Source organism: Dryobates pubescens, chromosome 32 (genome assembly GCF_014839835.1).
Source record: "Dryobates pubescens isolate bDryPub1 chromosome 32, bDryPub1.pri, whole genome shotgun sequence".
NCBI lineage: Eukaryota > Metazoa > Chordata > Aves > Piciformes > Picidae > Dryobates > Dryobates pubescens.
Genome location: NC_071643.1, coordinates 8,967,830 through 8,983,298, shown reverse-complemented (window position 1 = coordinate 8,983,298; position 15,469 = coordinate 8,967,830).

Genomic DNA, 15,469 nt, shown 5'->3' with positions numbered 1-15,469 from the left:
GCTAGACACCAAGGTGGGCTTTGACTGAACACCCAGGTCAGACACTGAGATCCCTCAGAGCAGCTGGCTTCTGCTTTTACTAAGTTACTGTCAAAACAGTGCAGACAATAGAGCAGCAAGAGCTAGAAGCCAATTTGGAGCAATACAGACAAAACAGAGCTCGTGTATCACTCAGGCAGTGCCAGCATCATCCATCTCTCCCAAACACACTGCACACAGCAGATCACACCTCACACACCTCAGCTGTGATCGCACTACAGGTAAAAACAATTCTTTTGTACAACCTTCTTGCCTCCTTTTCTGTTTTATTACCAATGGCAATTATTTAGCTTAAGTTGCTTTCTTTGTATGACTGGCTACCTCCCAGCTGCCTCTGAAACCAGAAGTGATGAAGTGGGGGAAACAAAAGCAGCAGATGCTCTTCCCACAGTCCCCACCACCCACGCTGCAATGCAGAACTGAATGCTCTGTCCTCAGGCCCCTGTCCTTTCTCTTATCTCCTGATTTCTGGAGCTAGGGAGAGGAAGAACTACCACTGACAGCAAGTGGGATGGTGATAAAATGCCATTATCCTTTTACCTCTTCATTATGTCAGAATGCTTAAAAAAAACCCCAGAAGAGACAAAAAAACCCCAACCACCCAAGTTCCATTGTCTGATAAATTCTCTTGTCCTCGGGCTCTTCATGTTTTGCTTTTTGGTACCCATTTAACACACATTCCCTCAATACTGGTAATTATCATCAGCTTTGCTGTGTCTAACTGGAAATCTCCAAGCAGCCATTACAATATCAGGCACTGTGAGATATATCGTGACAGCACCATCTCTATTCACACGTCTCCAATATGCCCCTGGTAACTCAGCTACTGTATTTTCAGCTCCTTTTCTGGGTTGGCATTCAAACCTTCACTTGGTATTTCTGGAGTGTTAACAGCTGTCTCCCTATTCTTGGTGAATACTTACTGAAGGTTCTTGAGAATAATCACCAACACCTAGTGATCTGTTCCTAGGGCTGCTCAGGTTTTCCACAGATGCACTAGTGGAGCACTACTGTTGGAGTCACCCCCTTGTGACATTGGTATCTCAGTTTACTGAATGCTGCTTGAGATTAGAGATACACTTATAAAAGACAATGCAGAGGTGGGATGGAGATAAGTTGCAACTTAAAAAGAGCAGATGAAAACCTGAGGCACACTTGGCTCTCAACCAAATATGCAATGCATGGTCTGTGTGGATACACAAAAGAAGGAGGTGGCTCATGAAAGCTCTTAACTCTGTCAAAGGAGAGAAGAATAACAGTTCTGGCTTATTAACAATGATCCATTTCCCACCCCACCCCCCCAAAAGTAACCCCCAAACCCCAACCAAAACACCCCAGTGGCTAATGATCTAGCCACTTATTTGGGACTTTGGGTTCAGTGCTTGACCTGCCACCGAAGTTCCAGTGCCACCTTCAGAAAAATAACCTTGGTTTGATCCACCTCCTTGTCTGTAAAATGGGAGTAGTGGCATTTTTTTTTCACTGCAGTGCCAGACAGCAGAAGTTTGGAGCATGGAGGTGCTCAAATGCCACGGAGTCTACCACTGCTCCTCAAGAGCTGACTATTCCCCATCTTATGGAGCGGGTTTTGATGTGTGTGTAACAGAAGGTAGCTAGCAAAATGAAGCAATTAGTTCTGTGACATTTTCAGCTGCCTAACGAGTTTCTCTTCTGCTTGTCACACAAGGATTTCAGAACTGGAGCTTGTGTTACCCGCTCTCAATATTTTACGCTTTTCCAGGCTGCAATTCAACAGCTGTCTCAATATTGCAGTTGGAGCCAACATATTCCATGTAGATTTTCCTCAATATGTTGCCATTTTTTAAAGCCTTTGCTATGCCTCTTTGCTATTCAGGGCTTGATTGTGGCTACCTTGTCATTAGAACTCTGGCACTTGAGTCTTTCTCCTACAAACATGTAAACTGAGATTGTTCTCCTGTCAATGAGGTTCATTTCGCTCAGGTTCCTGCCCCAGTGCTTTCCCCTCACTCTTCCAAGCTGCACATTATGTGCTCGTTAGTCAGTTCTCCACAGAAATAGCACAAACCTCATAGTGAATACTGCTCTTTCCAGCTTTCCTGCTTTGCTTTCTAGGTTCAAGAAGGTATTATATTTCTCACCCACGTTATTTCAGGGCTCTTTTGCTCCAGACCTTAGGAGTTGGACCCCAATTAGAGGAGGGTCCAACCCTTCTTTGGAGCTGGGTCCCCCTTTGAGAAGATTGCCACCCTTCCTCAGATTTTAACTCCCATTATAGAAGGTTCCAACTCTTCCTTGGAGCTGGAGTCTCATTAGAGAAGGTTCCAACCCTTACTTAGAGCTGCTCTGCAACAATTTATTCTTAGGACAGCCCTATACACTATTATGGTTAGTATTTTTCTTCCCAAAATGCTCTCCTGTATTAAGGATAAGCCTCATTTTTATTCCTCCTGTCCCAGCAGAAGTACTTCTGATGGAGAATCACATTCTGAGACTGACCTTTCTCTCTTGTCCTTTGGAATAGAGCTGTATTAATCTCCTACTGAAGTTCTCCATCCTGATGCCACCCACCTGAATGCCAAAGGGTGTGACAGTCTTGCTTCATGCAATTAGGAACCCTTACAAGTGTATTGATTAAACTGACAGGATCTTTGACACATATAGATAGATCTATACTCTTTGAAGCCTGTCTGGTATCATCTCTGAGAAGCTTCAATCACATGCTTTAGAGCACTTGTACCACAAATACCTTAGTGTTTGATGCAGCATTAAAGTCCTATTATAGTGTTGCATGTAATAGTGCTGCCAGTTGAAGATCAGCCAGCGTGTGTCCAGGTGGCCAACAAGGCCAACAGCATCCAGACCTGTATGAGTAATAGTGTGGCCAACAGGGCTAGAGAAATGATTGCTCCCCTGTGCTCAGCACTGATGAGGCCACATCTGGAATACTGGGCTCATTTTTGGGCCCCTTGCTACAAGAAGGACATTGAGATGCTGGAGCATGTCCAGAAAAATGCTGATCTGCTAAAGGATGTAGAGAACAGGTCCAGTGAGGAGCAGCTGAGGGAACCGCGGTTGTCTAGCTTGGACAGAAGAAGGCTCAGGGCAGACCTTCTTGCTCTCTACAGCTACCTGAAAGGAGGTTGTATTGAGGTGGGTAGCAAGGACAGGAACAGAAGAAACATCCTCAAGTTGCAGCAGAGATGTTAAGGTTGGACACAAGCAACAATTTCTTCCCCAAAAGGGTTGTCAAGGCCTGAAACAAGCTGCCCTGGGAAGTGACTGAATCGCCATCCTGAAAGAGATTTAAAAGACCTGGTGCAAAGTGACGTGGTTTAGTGGTGGGCTTGGAAGTGTTAGATTAACAGTTGGACTCAATGACCTTCAAGGTCTTTTTCAGCCTTAACAATTCTCTGATTCTACGTTTCTGGAATTAGACTCCACGCAGGAACAAAGCTTATTTGGTTTGTTACTGGGACAAGAAGTATATTCTGGTTTTATGCTTTTCATGCAGTCTGCAAGTACAAGTAGAATACCTTCCAGAATACCTTGGCACACCAATGTTCATCCATTTTAGCTATAACATTATATTCCTTTGCCTTCTGAAAAGAACTTGTCAGAATCTGCAAGTCCAGAGCTGTTTCTGAACTAGAGAACTATTTTTAGATCAATCATACACAGCTCACAGAGAACCATCTTTGTTTTTGTAGTTTAGACCACCCTCTCTCTTAATTCACCATATGTTACCAAAATCTGTGGGCAGTCCCTTGCCTTCTCCCCCAAGGATCACACCCATAAATGTCTCAAAATTCTTTGTCCTGTGAGGAGTCATCTCACCAGGCTCTCCTTTGAGTATTTTCCTAGTTTCCAGTGCCAGTCAGGTAAAAATCTTTGCTTCCATTCCTCACCCTCTTTCAGGCTTAGTTTGCCTCATGGTGCTTTTGGGTAAGCTTTCCTCAAGCCATCCCTGCAGAGTAACTCCACCATGGTGAAATCACAGAATTCTTTGGGTGGAAGTGACCATTAAAGATCATCAAGTTGAACCCCACTTTTCTGTTGCTTCCTGTGGACCTGCCCCAACAGAAACATGCCTCTCCTGTGCTGAGGACTCCAGAGCTGGACACAATACTGCAGGTGAGGGCTTACCAGAGCAGAGCCAAGCAGAAGGGCAGAATCCTCTCCTTTTCTTTGGGATGGAGTGACTCTGTTGCTCCAGCTTGATGTTCCCTGCAGGCAAGATCCCTGGGTACTCACTTTGCTTCAGAGCCAGCTTAGGGAAACAGTGTGGGAGAACTTGAGCGGTGGTGATGGCACTGCCAGGAGACCTGTGCAAGGCAGAAGAGAAAGTCAGGACCACGTCCCCCATGTGTCACCATGTGTTATCCCTTCCTCCCCCTTATAAGTTAAAGGTTTGTTTCAGCTAATGGCTTTCCATTTTTGCTCTTGTGAGGAAAATAGAAATAAGTACCTCTTGCTTGAGCCAGGAATGCAGATCACCACATTTGCCCTACCCCTCAGAAGGAAAACATTGGTTAGTGAGGTCAGAGGGAGCAATACTGGCAGGATAAAATGTCTCCTACCATGTGAGATGAGGCATAGCTCTCCCCAAAAGCCAAAATCAATTCAATACCTCTAAATGTCTAAACTGGGTGATCTCTTCCCCAGCCCACCCTGGAGCATTTCTTGGTGATGTCTCTGGCCATCCCTGGCAGGACAATATCCTGGCTGAAGTTGTTGGACTCGTAACTATACACGGCTTAAGCTGTCTTGGGAGGTATCACCACTCTTCACCAGCCAGATTTTAAACCAGTTTCCATTTGGCAAGAGAGATCTTGTCTGGCCCCAACAGGCCCTAGGCAAGCATGCCCAAGAGAGTTGTGGCCGTGCCGGGAGCCAGCCAGAAGCCACGAGCCTGTGTGGTCGCCACCACAAGCACTCACTCCCAGGGCTCATTACCTCAGGCTGCAGAGCTAGGACAGCACAAGCAGTCAGCCATGGGCCATGATGTGGTTTCCTACAGAGGGCTGTGGAGCACTGCCCTAGAACTCCAAGCGGTGAAACCAAAGGCTGGCAAGAGCTTTGCAATGCACACATCAAGAAATCTGCCTGGTTGCAGACATCAGACATGGACACCCAGAGGTCAACCACATCTCACATACAGAGACATCACTGGTTATTCTTAGCCAACAGGATATGCTCTCACATCACTACTCTTTCTGTCTTCTGTCACCAATAGGAAGTATTCTCTTCCAGTACAAGCTCCATCCTTTTACCCCTCCACTTCATCTGGTTCTGTTCCAATTCTGTCTATTGTTCTCCTCATGCATGCTGTCATAATAATAATAATACCAATATAACCTCCCATACCCTCTGCTAATGGAAGTCACTCTCTGAACTTTACCAAGGGTCAGCACCTTTATTTCTGTCTAACAATAGCTAAACTGAGGAATGAGGAGGTGATTTGCTGGAGGCCCATGAGCATCCCCCTGACAGCTGTGGGACAAGAAGCCAGGTGCAGTGAGACCTTGATCATTGCCCTATCCACTTAGAAACTGTTCTTCTTTCCCAGCTCACATTCAGGCAAACAATTAACCTATTGTGGGAAAAGGAAATTAACCCTCTTGTTTCAGGATGAAGAAACTTAACACAGCTGTTGTCAAGCTGGCAGCTCTGTGGCCAAAAGCATGCCTGGAGCAATTGGTGAGGATATTAATGGAAAACCCCCAAACCTGCTCACCCAGTGCCCCACACACAGAGCAGGGGGCTCCACTCCAGCTTTTAGCAGATTTGGGCTGATCACAGATGGGGCCAGCAAGCTGCACGTGGGTTTGGGGCTGACAGACACCACCACCCTTCCCTCCTAGCCACAAACTGTGTCCCCTCATTGTCACCTGCTGGATGCCTCCTTTTCCCTTCGGTTTCCTCCTTGGTCCCATCAGGAGAGCAGACCTTTTAGTATGCCACAATGATGATGAGGGGACAGCAACATCTCTCTGACAAGGAAACCCTGAGAGACTTGGCGTTGTTTATCCTGTAGAAGACTGAGAGGGGATCCTCTCAATCTGAAGGGCAGGAGCCAAGAGGATGGGGCCAGACTCTTTTCAGTGGTGCTCAGTGACAAGACAATGAGCAACAGGCACAAACTGGAATCCAGGAGGTTCTATCTAAACATGAGGAAAAAAATCATTTTTTGTGGTGGTGTTGGAGTCCTGGACCAGGCTGCCCAGAGAGAGAGGTTTTGAAGTCTCCTTCTTGGGAGAGATTCCAAACCCACCTGGACACTGTGATCTTGGGCATCTTGCTCATGGTGAGCTTGCCTTATCAGGAAGGTTGAACTAGATGATCACTCTTCCAGTTCCCACCACACTGTGACCCACCTCTCCTGCAAGCCCTTCCTGGCCATCCTTCTCCAGCCCTCTGGTACTCTGGGAGGCCACAGGCTCAGTCCAGTAGCGAGATGCTGCCATTGAAAAAGCTCACAGTGGCCCACACAGCCCACATCTTTCCAGGGCTCATGCAGGCAGACCAAAGGGTTAAAAAATTGTAAGGGATTTCTCTGCAAGCCATAGAAAGAACTAAGAAAACGGAAACCAGCCTGAATTTAAAGTGAAGGAGCCCATTCTTCTGCCAAGCCACTCAGTTCCTTAATCAACTGGGGCCTTGTTTCGCAGTCAGTCATCGGAGGCTTTAGAAAGTCACTCAGACAAATCTGCAAGGGGAGAGCCACAAAGGATGCCTTTGCTGTGCTGCTCTCTACCTAGAATGTGCAATGCTCAGGGATGGGGCTGCTCTCAGTGCTGCTTCTGTACCCCTGGAGCACAATGCACAGTGCTGCTATAGGATACTTGCACCACTGAGCTGCTCATTTAAATATGCATTTAACTAAGGCAAGTCCTGTAGGGAATTGAGCAACGAGCTGTCCCGGTGATACTTTTCCCTCTCCTCCTCCTTCTCCCCAAAATAAATTCTTTGTGGAGGTCGGGAGTGGGTTTTGGAAGTGCTGCAGTCTGCTCCAAGTCACACTTCTCTCTCTCCCCTTAGCCCTGTAGTCCTCTTGCTTGCTGGATTTCTAGCTTCAGAGGAATCACTTCATTCCTTTCCCTTTTTTTCAAGTCCAATCTAGTAATGTTTTCAATGATTTCTGGTAACTACACTTTTATTGCTCATTATTATACAGGCAGGAGCAAAAAAACCCTACCACATAATAGCAGAAATCTGATTATTCTGGGCAACTTTGAAGTTCCCCTATTCAGTGGTGTTCTTTGATGTTCCTGTTAAATAAATAATGATTTTTACACTGAAGTTTATCTTTCAGAGCCAAACACACCATTATCCTCAGTGTGAAAAGACAGCGTTTCATTGTCAGCCACCACAAACATCAGCTTGAGGCTTGTGGTTTCGAAGTGCTTGAAACTGACCTGGACAGACACAGGGCAAGGGAGTTTGATCACATGAACTGTTTGTGAAGGAAGAACCAGCACAGCAGAGAGAGGAGGGAAGAAGGAGGGTAGAACAAACCAGAAAAGACACGCAGGCAAAAAGAAACTAGCTCTGAAGAGAGAGACACATCAGCTCAGAAACAGAATATGAGCCTTTTCATAAGCTTTTTCAATCATGGCCTCAGGCACTTGGTGTGACAGTGGGAAATGGGATGACATTTCTGTGCTGAATTAGAAAGATCAGGACTTGCTGTAAAAGGAGCTCATTAAAGCTCTCAGCGATGGCACGTGCAGTGCATTGCTGTGTAAAGCAGACCACCAAAATGTATTTATTGATGTGTATTTACTTGGTGTAATAATGGCTTTGATTGTTGAGCTTGCAGAATCCAGAGTCCAGAACTGCTTGGTACCTGTTGCAGCCCTCTCTTTAGGTCTGCCTGTGCCTGCTTGTTCCCCTTACTGACCCTGTATAAGACTGGAAATTGCTTTGTTTGCAGCTCCAGGATGGAGCTGTGCCACAGGAGGCGGGGACAGGCTGACCTGAGCTATGACAGAGAAGCTCTGTAAAGTCTTCATCATCCAGTTTTCACCTACAGCATCCTGGCATGGGGAAGCCCTGCTTGTACCAAGCACAAGCCTTGCAAATCCCACGTGCATGTTGGTTTGGGTGGCTGTTGCTAGGCTGGTAGGCATGACACTTGTCCTGAAAGTGCAAGAAGCTCCTGGTCCATCTGCCTCAGCTGTGCACCCACCCAGGCAAAGTCTTTGCTGGTGCTTGTCAGAAAACACCCTCAGCAGCACCCACTCTATGAGCTGTGCAAGCAGCAGGGTGTGTGGGATTCACAGCAGTACTGCAGGCAAGAGTGTGGAGCAGCCACACACCAATATCAAGCATAAAGAGAACAGAAGGAGCAGGACAGAAGCAGAAGCTGGAAGGAGAGCTCCCATATTTTTTCCTGCCTTTATCCCCACTTTCATGTCCTGATTTCTCAGAGATCTTTGTTTTATTTTGCATTACAGATAAAACCTAGAAGTCTTCCCACAGCTGCCAAATGTTCTTCACACTCCAGGAATGGTATCCCTTTCATTTCAATCCCTATCCCTCACTGCCAGCTGCCAACTGCACCCCCCAAATCTCCCCGAGCTCCTCCCACAGTCCTACAACACCTTTTGTTAGCTCTGCAACAATAAAACATCTGCTGCATCTGGCAAGACTGGAAGAAGTCATCACAGAATAGAATAGAATCACAGAATTGCATGGGTTGGAAAAGACTTTAAAGGTCATCAAGTCCAACTGTTAACCTAGCACTGCCAAACACCACAAGCTTACCAATGCAGAGATCCAGCCTCATGCTCAGGAGACAAGTCCCCATGGAACAGATGGCTGGAAATTTACCCCAGAAGGACGCTGCTTTTCCACTTGTTTCCTAAAACAAACATCTATATGCAGAAACTGGAGGTGATAATCCTGAGAAGTGTGACACCTGGAATGGGAAAGCTGAGTTTGAAGTCAAAGCAATGAATGGGTGTTTATTTTGGATGCCAGTGGAGGGGGAGGGAGATGCCATGGTTGTGACCCCTTGCAGCACTGTGGGAGTGCTGGGTGACCACCAGCCCTGTTCAAACTCTGCCAAACCCCTGCCCTGAAACAGAAACAAACTGTAGTAAAGTGACTGGTAGAGAGCTGCAACCAGTAGTAAATTGGATAGGAGAGGGGGCATCTCTCTAGAAACCAGAGCTCCTTCCTGGCATCCAGCAAGGCACATCAAACCACTTTTGGCTGGCAACCAAATAATGGTTTCAAAATAAAAAGGCTCCTCCATCTGCAGTCCTGCTCACCAGTGCCTAGTGCAGGGCTCCAGGTTTTCTGTGGTTCCTACATGAGGTAACTAAAAGGGATTTCCAGTGGCTTGCTGGATTTTAGTCTCCTGAGCTGCTGAAACCAATGCAGCCCCAGGCATTATTCAAATTGATTTCCCTGTTGATTCAATCCAGTCTCACTGAAGGCAACCAAACAGAGCAGTATTTCTCTCTCTGTCCTACCACATGAGGCCTCCTAGATTGTCATATGCATACTTATGGCCTGACACAAACCAAACCTACAACACACAGAAGATCAGCTGCTTGGTACTGGATGAGCAACACAATCCCAGTCAGCCTATGCCTTGAAGATACCTGGAGGCGACAGAAGGGAGAGGGCAGGAGCACGAGTGTGGGATGTGGAGAGGCCACCTCTGTGGGAAGCAGCTTGCATTTAAAGTGAATTAAGCATTTAATGGACCCACACCCTTAGTTACACTGCATTTAGCTTCCAGGCCACTCTTAGTCATCAGAGTTTGCAGCATCCTTCCCCAAGGCCACTGCACAAACCATGCACCACAGCACACCTTTATCTCCAAACCCTCTGCTTTTTGTGTAGCCTGTAAGCTAGATAGAAGGGTTTCCCACACCAGCCCCTCTAGCTCCTAACTAGTCAGGGCAGCCTAGAGCTGTACCTCCTGTGAAAGACCCTTTCAATGCCCCTTCTCTGAACTCAAGAGTGCCTTGGACAAAGGAAACCTTATGCTTAGGGTCTGCCCAAGTGACAGCACAGCAGTTGTGCCTGGCCACGGGCAGGAGTAACCAGACCTGATGAGACAATGCTGCTGCCCATTGGCCACCTGCCAACACAGGTTCAGACAAATGTTTAGCATCACATGAACAAGCTGTGATTGAATCCTAGGCAGCACAACCCCCCTCAGGCAGGTAAATTCACAGAGAACAAAAATTACCTCCAGTCCATGTGGCTTCACAGAATAGAATCACAGAATGCATTAGGTTAGGGAGGATCTTTAAAGGTCAACCCCCCTGCAGTGAGTAGATAAATCTTCAACTAAAGTACCCCAAACACCCTGATCTCACATGTTTCCAGGGATGGGGCATCTACCTCTCTGGGCAACCTGGGACAGTGTCTCACCATCCTCAGTGCAAAAAAACTTTCTTCCTTATTTCCAGTTGAAAATGCCCCTCTTTTAGTTTAAAATCATCACCTGTCACAACAGGCTCTGATCAAAATCAAAATCATCTTTCTTAAAAGCCCCTTTAAGAATTGAAAGGCCACAACAAGGTCTCCCACAGAGCATTATCCTCTCCAGGCTGAGCAACCCCAACTCTCTCAGCCTGTCCTCACAGCAGAGGGGTTCCAACCCTTGAATCTTTTCTGTTGCCTCCCCTGGACCTGCTCCAACATGTCCATGTCTTTGTTGTACTAAGAACTCCAGAGCTGGACACGGTACTGCAGGTGCAGTCTCATCAGAGTGGAGCAGAGGGGCAGAATCTCCTTGCTTGACCTGCTGGCCACACTTCTGGGGATGCAGCCCAGGCTTGCCAAACTGCACTTGGTTCCTTAGCCTCAACTGAGTTCAGACACATCAGTTCCTCATACAACATGAGACTTAAAACCAACACTATGGTGAGAGCAGCTTCTGATGCCTAAGAGGATGAGCTCATCCTCTTATGTACTGGGAAAAGGGGTTGACAATTTCCAACTTACACCTTTTCTAAACTTCTGTTTCTCCAGGGAGGGTGTTGGTCCCTTTGCCAGCTGTTACCTCCTGTAGAATCACACAGTGAAAGCATTGACAGGAATTTTTTGGAAGCAACTATGCACCACATAAACGTTTCTCAGCCCTAAGTCAGCTAAATGGCCTTGATGCCCCTTTTTCCTTACATCTTTGGGGTGGTCATTGCACAGGACACACCACCATGATCTCAGATCAGTAAAACTTGTGAGCACACCTGTAGCTTTACCCAGCTGAAGTTCCATCAGTGGTTAAGTGAACATAAAGTCAAGGTCACTCTGGTGCTCTCCTTTCTCTGCACTGACTGCATGTCCCCATCTCTCTTCCTTGTATCGACAGTGACATTTAACTGAGAGCTGGAGCTGAGTGAAGCTCCAGATTCCAGCCTGGCAGAAAACCAACTCTGCAAGGAAAATGAGTCTTTTTTGGTAGTTTAGCCTACTATAAAACCAAACACAGAGCCATAACTTACCTGAACCACCTGTAAGACAACTTCAGAAGGTATCTTACCATATTTAGGCTCATCGAGTCCGACCGTTATTTAACTCTACCACATCTCTGCTAAACCATGTCCCTCAGCACCACATTTCTTCATCTTTCAAACACCTCCAGAGATAGCAATTCAACTGCCTCCCTGGGGAGCCTATTCCAGTGTTTGAGAGCCCTTTCAGAGAAGAATTTTCTTCTGATATCCAATCTAAACCTCCCCTGTTTCAGATAAATCCATTTCTTCTTGTCCTATCATTTGTTACTAGGGGGAAGAAACTGACCCCCCCCACCTGGCTCCACAGAATCACCAAGGTTGGAAGAGACCTCAAAGATCACCAAGTCCAACCTGTCACCACAAACCTCATGCCTAAACCATGGCACCAAGGGCCAGCCTCCTTTTAAGGGGTTGCAGAGAGTGAGAAGGTCTCCCCTCAGCCACCTTTTCTCCAGACTAAACAATCTCAGCTGCTCCTTATAGGATTTGCTCTCCAGACCCCTCACCAGCTTCACTGCCCTCCTCTGGCCACACTCCAGCACCTCATTGTCCTTCTTGTAGTGCAGACCCAGTGCTGAGTATGGGAGGGGGATGATCACTTCTTTAAATCACTTTCCCAGGCCGGTCTTTGCCCACAAGCAAAGCCTTTCTTTCCCAAGGCAAAAACAAAAGCAAAAGCAAACCCAAACACACACAAACCCCCAAACCAAAACAACAAACCAACCAACCCCAAAACCCAACAAACAATCCAACCAAACCAAACCAAAACAACCCCCACCCAACTCTGCCTCTGGACATTTCTCTTTCAAAGCATTTCCAGAAAACAAAGAAACTTGCAAGGTTAACAAAAAAGTCAGTTACAAATGTATGGAAATAAAAAGCTCTCACAATTTCTCTTCCTGGCATGCCCATAAACACATTACCAAATTACACTGTATATTTCACCAGGCTAAGTTATCTTTGTGTCTATTAGAGGCACAGCAGGAAGAACAATAAAAATATGAACCTCCTTCACATACCCAAGCAGAGTTATAAACTACCTAATTGAACACAACACATCTGACAGGAACAAATGGTGACATTTCCATCCAACGCTGGCTTTTTGGCTTCCTGACAGAAGCTTAAGGAACCACGAGTTTTGTTTCCTGAGGGCAACTTCTTCTATTTTTGTAATCCCAGCCATCAATCCTGGAGTATGAGCCCAAGCACTTTGAATTTATGAGCTGTGCGCTTGGAGTGAGTTAGGCAGTTTAATCTGGCGCGTGTTGTTGTGAGAGTGTTTGTTTTTGTTGCACCGCGCCGGGGCTGCCCGATGGAAAAGATTGCATTACAGGATAAAAGCAGCCATATATGGAGGGAAACCAGAAGAGGAATCATTAAGACACAGAGAAATTAACGCTGAGATGGTTCATCTTCCCCACACACACACACTCTGCCACAGTGAGGCCATATCTGGAATCCTTGCTCCAGTTCTGGACTCCTCAGTTCAAGAGAAATAGGGAATTACTGGAGAGAGTCCAGTCCAGGCTACAAAGATCTTGAGGGGGCTGCAACATCTCTAACAATGAGAAGCTGAAAGGCCTGTGGCTGTTTAGCCTGGAGAAGACTGAGAAAGGATCTCATCAATGTTTATCAATACCTAAGGAGTAAGGGTCAAGAGGGTGGGGCCAGACTCTTTCCAGTGGTGTCCAGTGATAGGACAAGGGGCAGTGGGCATGAGCTAGAACCCAGGAGGTTCCATCCGAACATAATGAATAAATTCTTTGCTGTGGGGGTGCTGAAGTCCTGGAGCAGGCTGCCCAGAGAGGCTGTGGAGTCTCCTCTGGAGAGATTCCAAACCCATCTGGGCACTGCTATCCCAGGCAACCTGCTCTGTATGACACTGCTTTAGCAGGGGGGTTGGACTAAATGATCTCTTGAGGTCCCTTCCAGCTCCCACCACACTTGGATTCTGGGATTTCTTATAAGCAGAAGAGTATCATTAATATGAGGGAAAGCACAAACCCAAAGATGTGACCTCTAAGCAAGACTCATAAGCATCATCTGGGAGAAAGTGGCTGCTTGTGACTTAGATGGGTGGATGCTTCACTGGTTGACCAGGGCCAAAGAGTGCCAGTGAATGGAGTTAAATCCATTTGGCAGCCAGTCAGAAGTGGTGTTGCCCAGGGTGCAGTGCTGGGGCCACTCCTGCTTAATGTCTTTATCAATGATCTGGACAAGGGCACTGAGTGTGTCCTCGGTAAATTTGCAGATGACACCAAATTGAGTGGGAGTGTTGTCTGAAGACTTTACAGAGGGATTTGGACAAGCTGGATTGATGGGCCAAGATCAGTTGTATGAAGTTTAATCACACCATGTACTGGATCCTGCACTTGGGTCACTTTTAGCAATGCTAAAAGCTTGTGGAAGAGTGGCTGGAAAGCTGCCTGGCAGAAGAAGACCTGGAGGGGTGAAAACTGGCTGAACATAGCCCAACCTGGTTATGCAGAAGGTGATTTGTGGAAAACTGTGCAACCTGAAGTACAATTTCTACAGCAGTCAAACTGACCTCTCTGATGGCCTACTGGATTCTCTCCATGCCAGCTTTTCCACTTCTATATATGAAGGAAATGTAAGGTTTTTCAGGAAAGCATATGTATGGTGTTTTCCTCAGCTCATTCAGTATTCCAGAATGGTTGGGGCTGGAAGGGACCTCTGGGGAATCATATAGTCCAACCCCTCTGCCAAAGCAGAGTCACTTAGAGTAGGTTGCCCAGAATCACAATCTCCAGGCAAGTTTGGAATCCCTCCAAAGAAGGAGACTTCACAACCTCTCTGGGCAGCCTGATCCAGGGCTCTGGCACCCTCATAGCAAAGAAGTTTTTCCTCCTGTCCAGATGGAACATCCTGGGTTCTAATTTATGCCTATTGCCCCTTGTCCTGTCACCAGGCACCACTGAAAAGACTCTGGCCACATCCCCTTAGATATTGATCAACATTGAGTAAGATCCCCTCTGTCTTCTCTTCTCCAGGATAAACAGTCCCAAGTCTTTCAGCGGCTCCCATGCACATCCCTGCCATACTGGATCCTGTCCCATCATCACCAGCTGGGATTTTGCCTCAGTTGGGCAAGGTTGCAAGTCATCAGCTCTGACAGCTGCCCATGCCCTACCTGTGCTGGGCTACCAGCCAGCTCTGCTAACCAGCCACCTCCCAGGGAAAACAAACTCCTTGGAAGGGGCATGGCTAGATACTCAGGCAAAGCCAGCATGCTGAGCTGAGCCAACCCTCAACACACAGTGGTGGTCACTGGGCACCAGGAGAGAGCCAACTGGAGGACACAGCAGCAAGCAGTGGGTGCTGCCAGAGCCCGCCCTCCATCTGCTCTGCAGGGACATGCAAACACACTTCTCTTTCGTCATCTCAGACCAACTCATGTCACAAACACTCAATTAGCTTTTTGAAAGTTAAATAAACCAACGAAGTGGGAGATTAGAACTGATTAACTGAAGGGCAGGAAACACGAGAAGCTGCTTTGGTAGAAAGAAAAGCTCTTGTGCTGAGCTCTCCACTAATTAGCACCAACAAGACCTACAGAAATTTGTGAGGGGAAAGAAAACCCCTAGCAAACCCTTCCTGTTTAAATGTTCTCCTTTGCATGTGTTTTGCTTGGAAGACTTGCATGAAATACAAACACAGATTGGGGCTTGAGTGCAGAGACCCAGTGCAGCCTCATATGCTGCAAGAGTCATAGGCTGGGATTGCAACTCATAGAATCATTTCAGTTGGAAAAGACTTTTAAGTTGATTGAGTCCAACCATTGCCTAACTACCATGTCCAGTACTAAACCCCGTCCCTCAGCATCACCTCTCTGCATCTTTTAAACACTTCTAGGAATGGTGATTCAACCACCTCCCTGAAGAGCTGATTCCAGCACTTGGTAACACTTTCAGTGAAGTTTCTTCTGATAACCAAACCAAACTTACCCT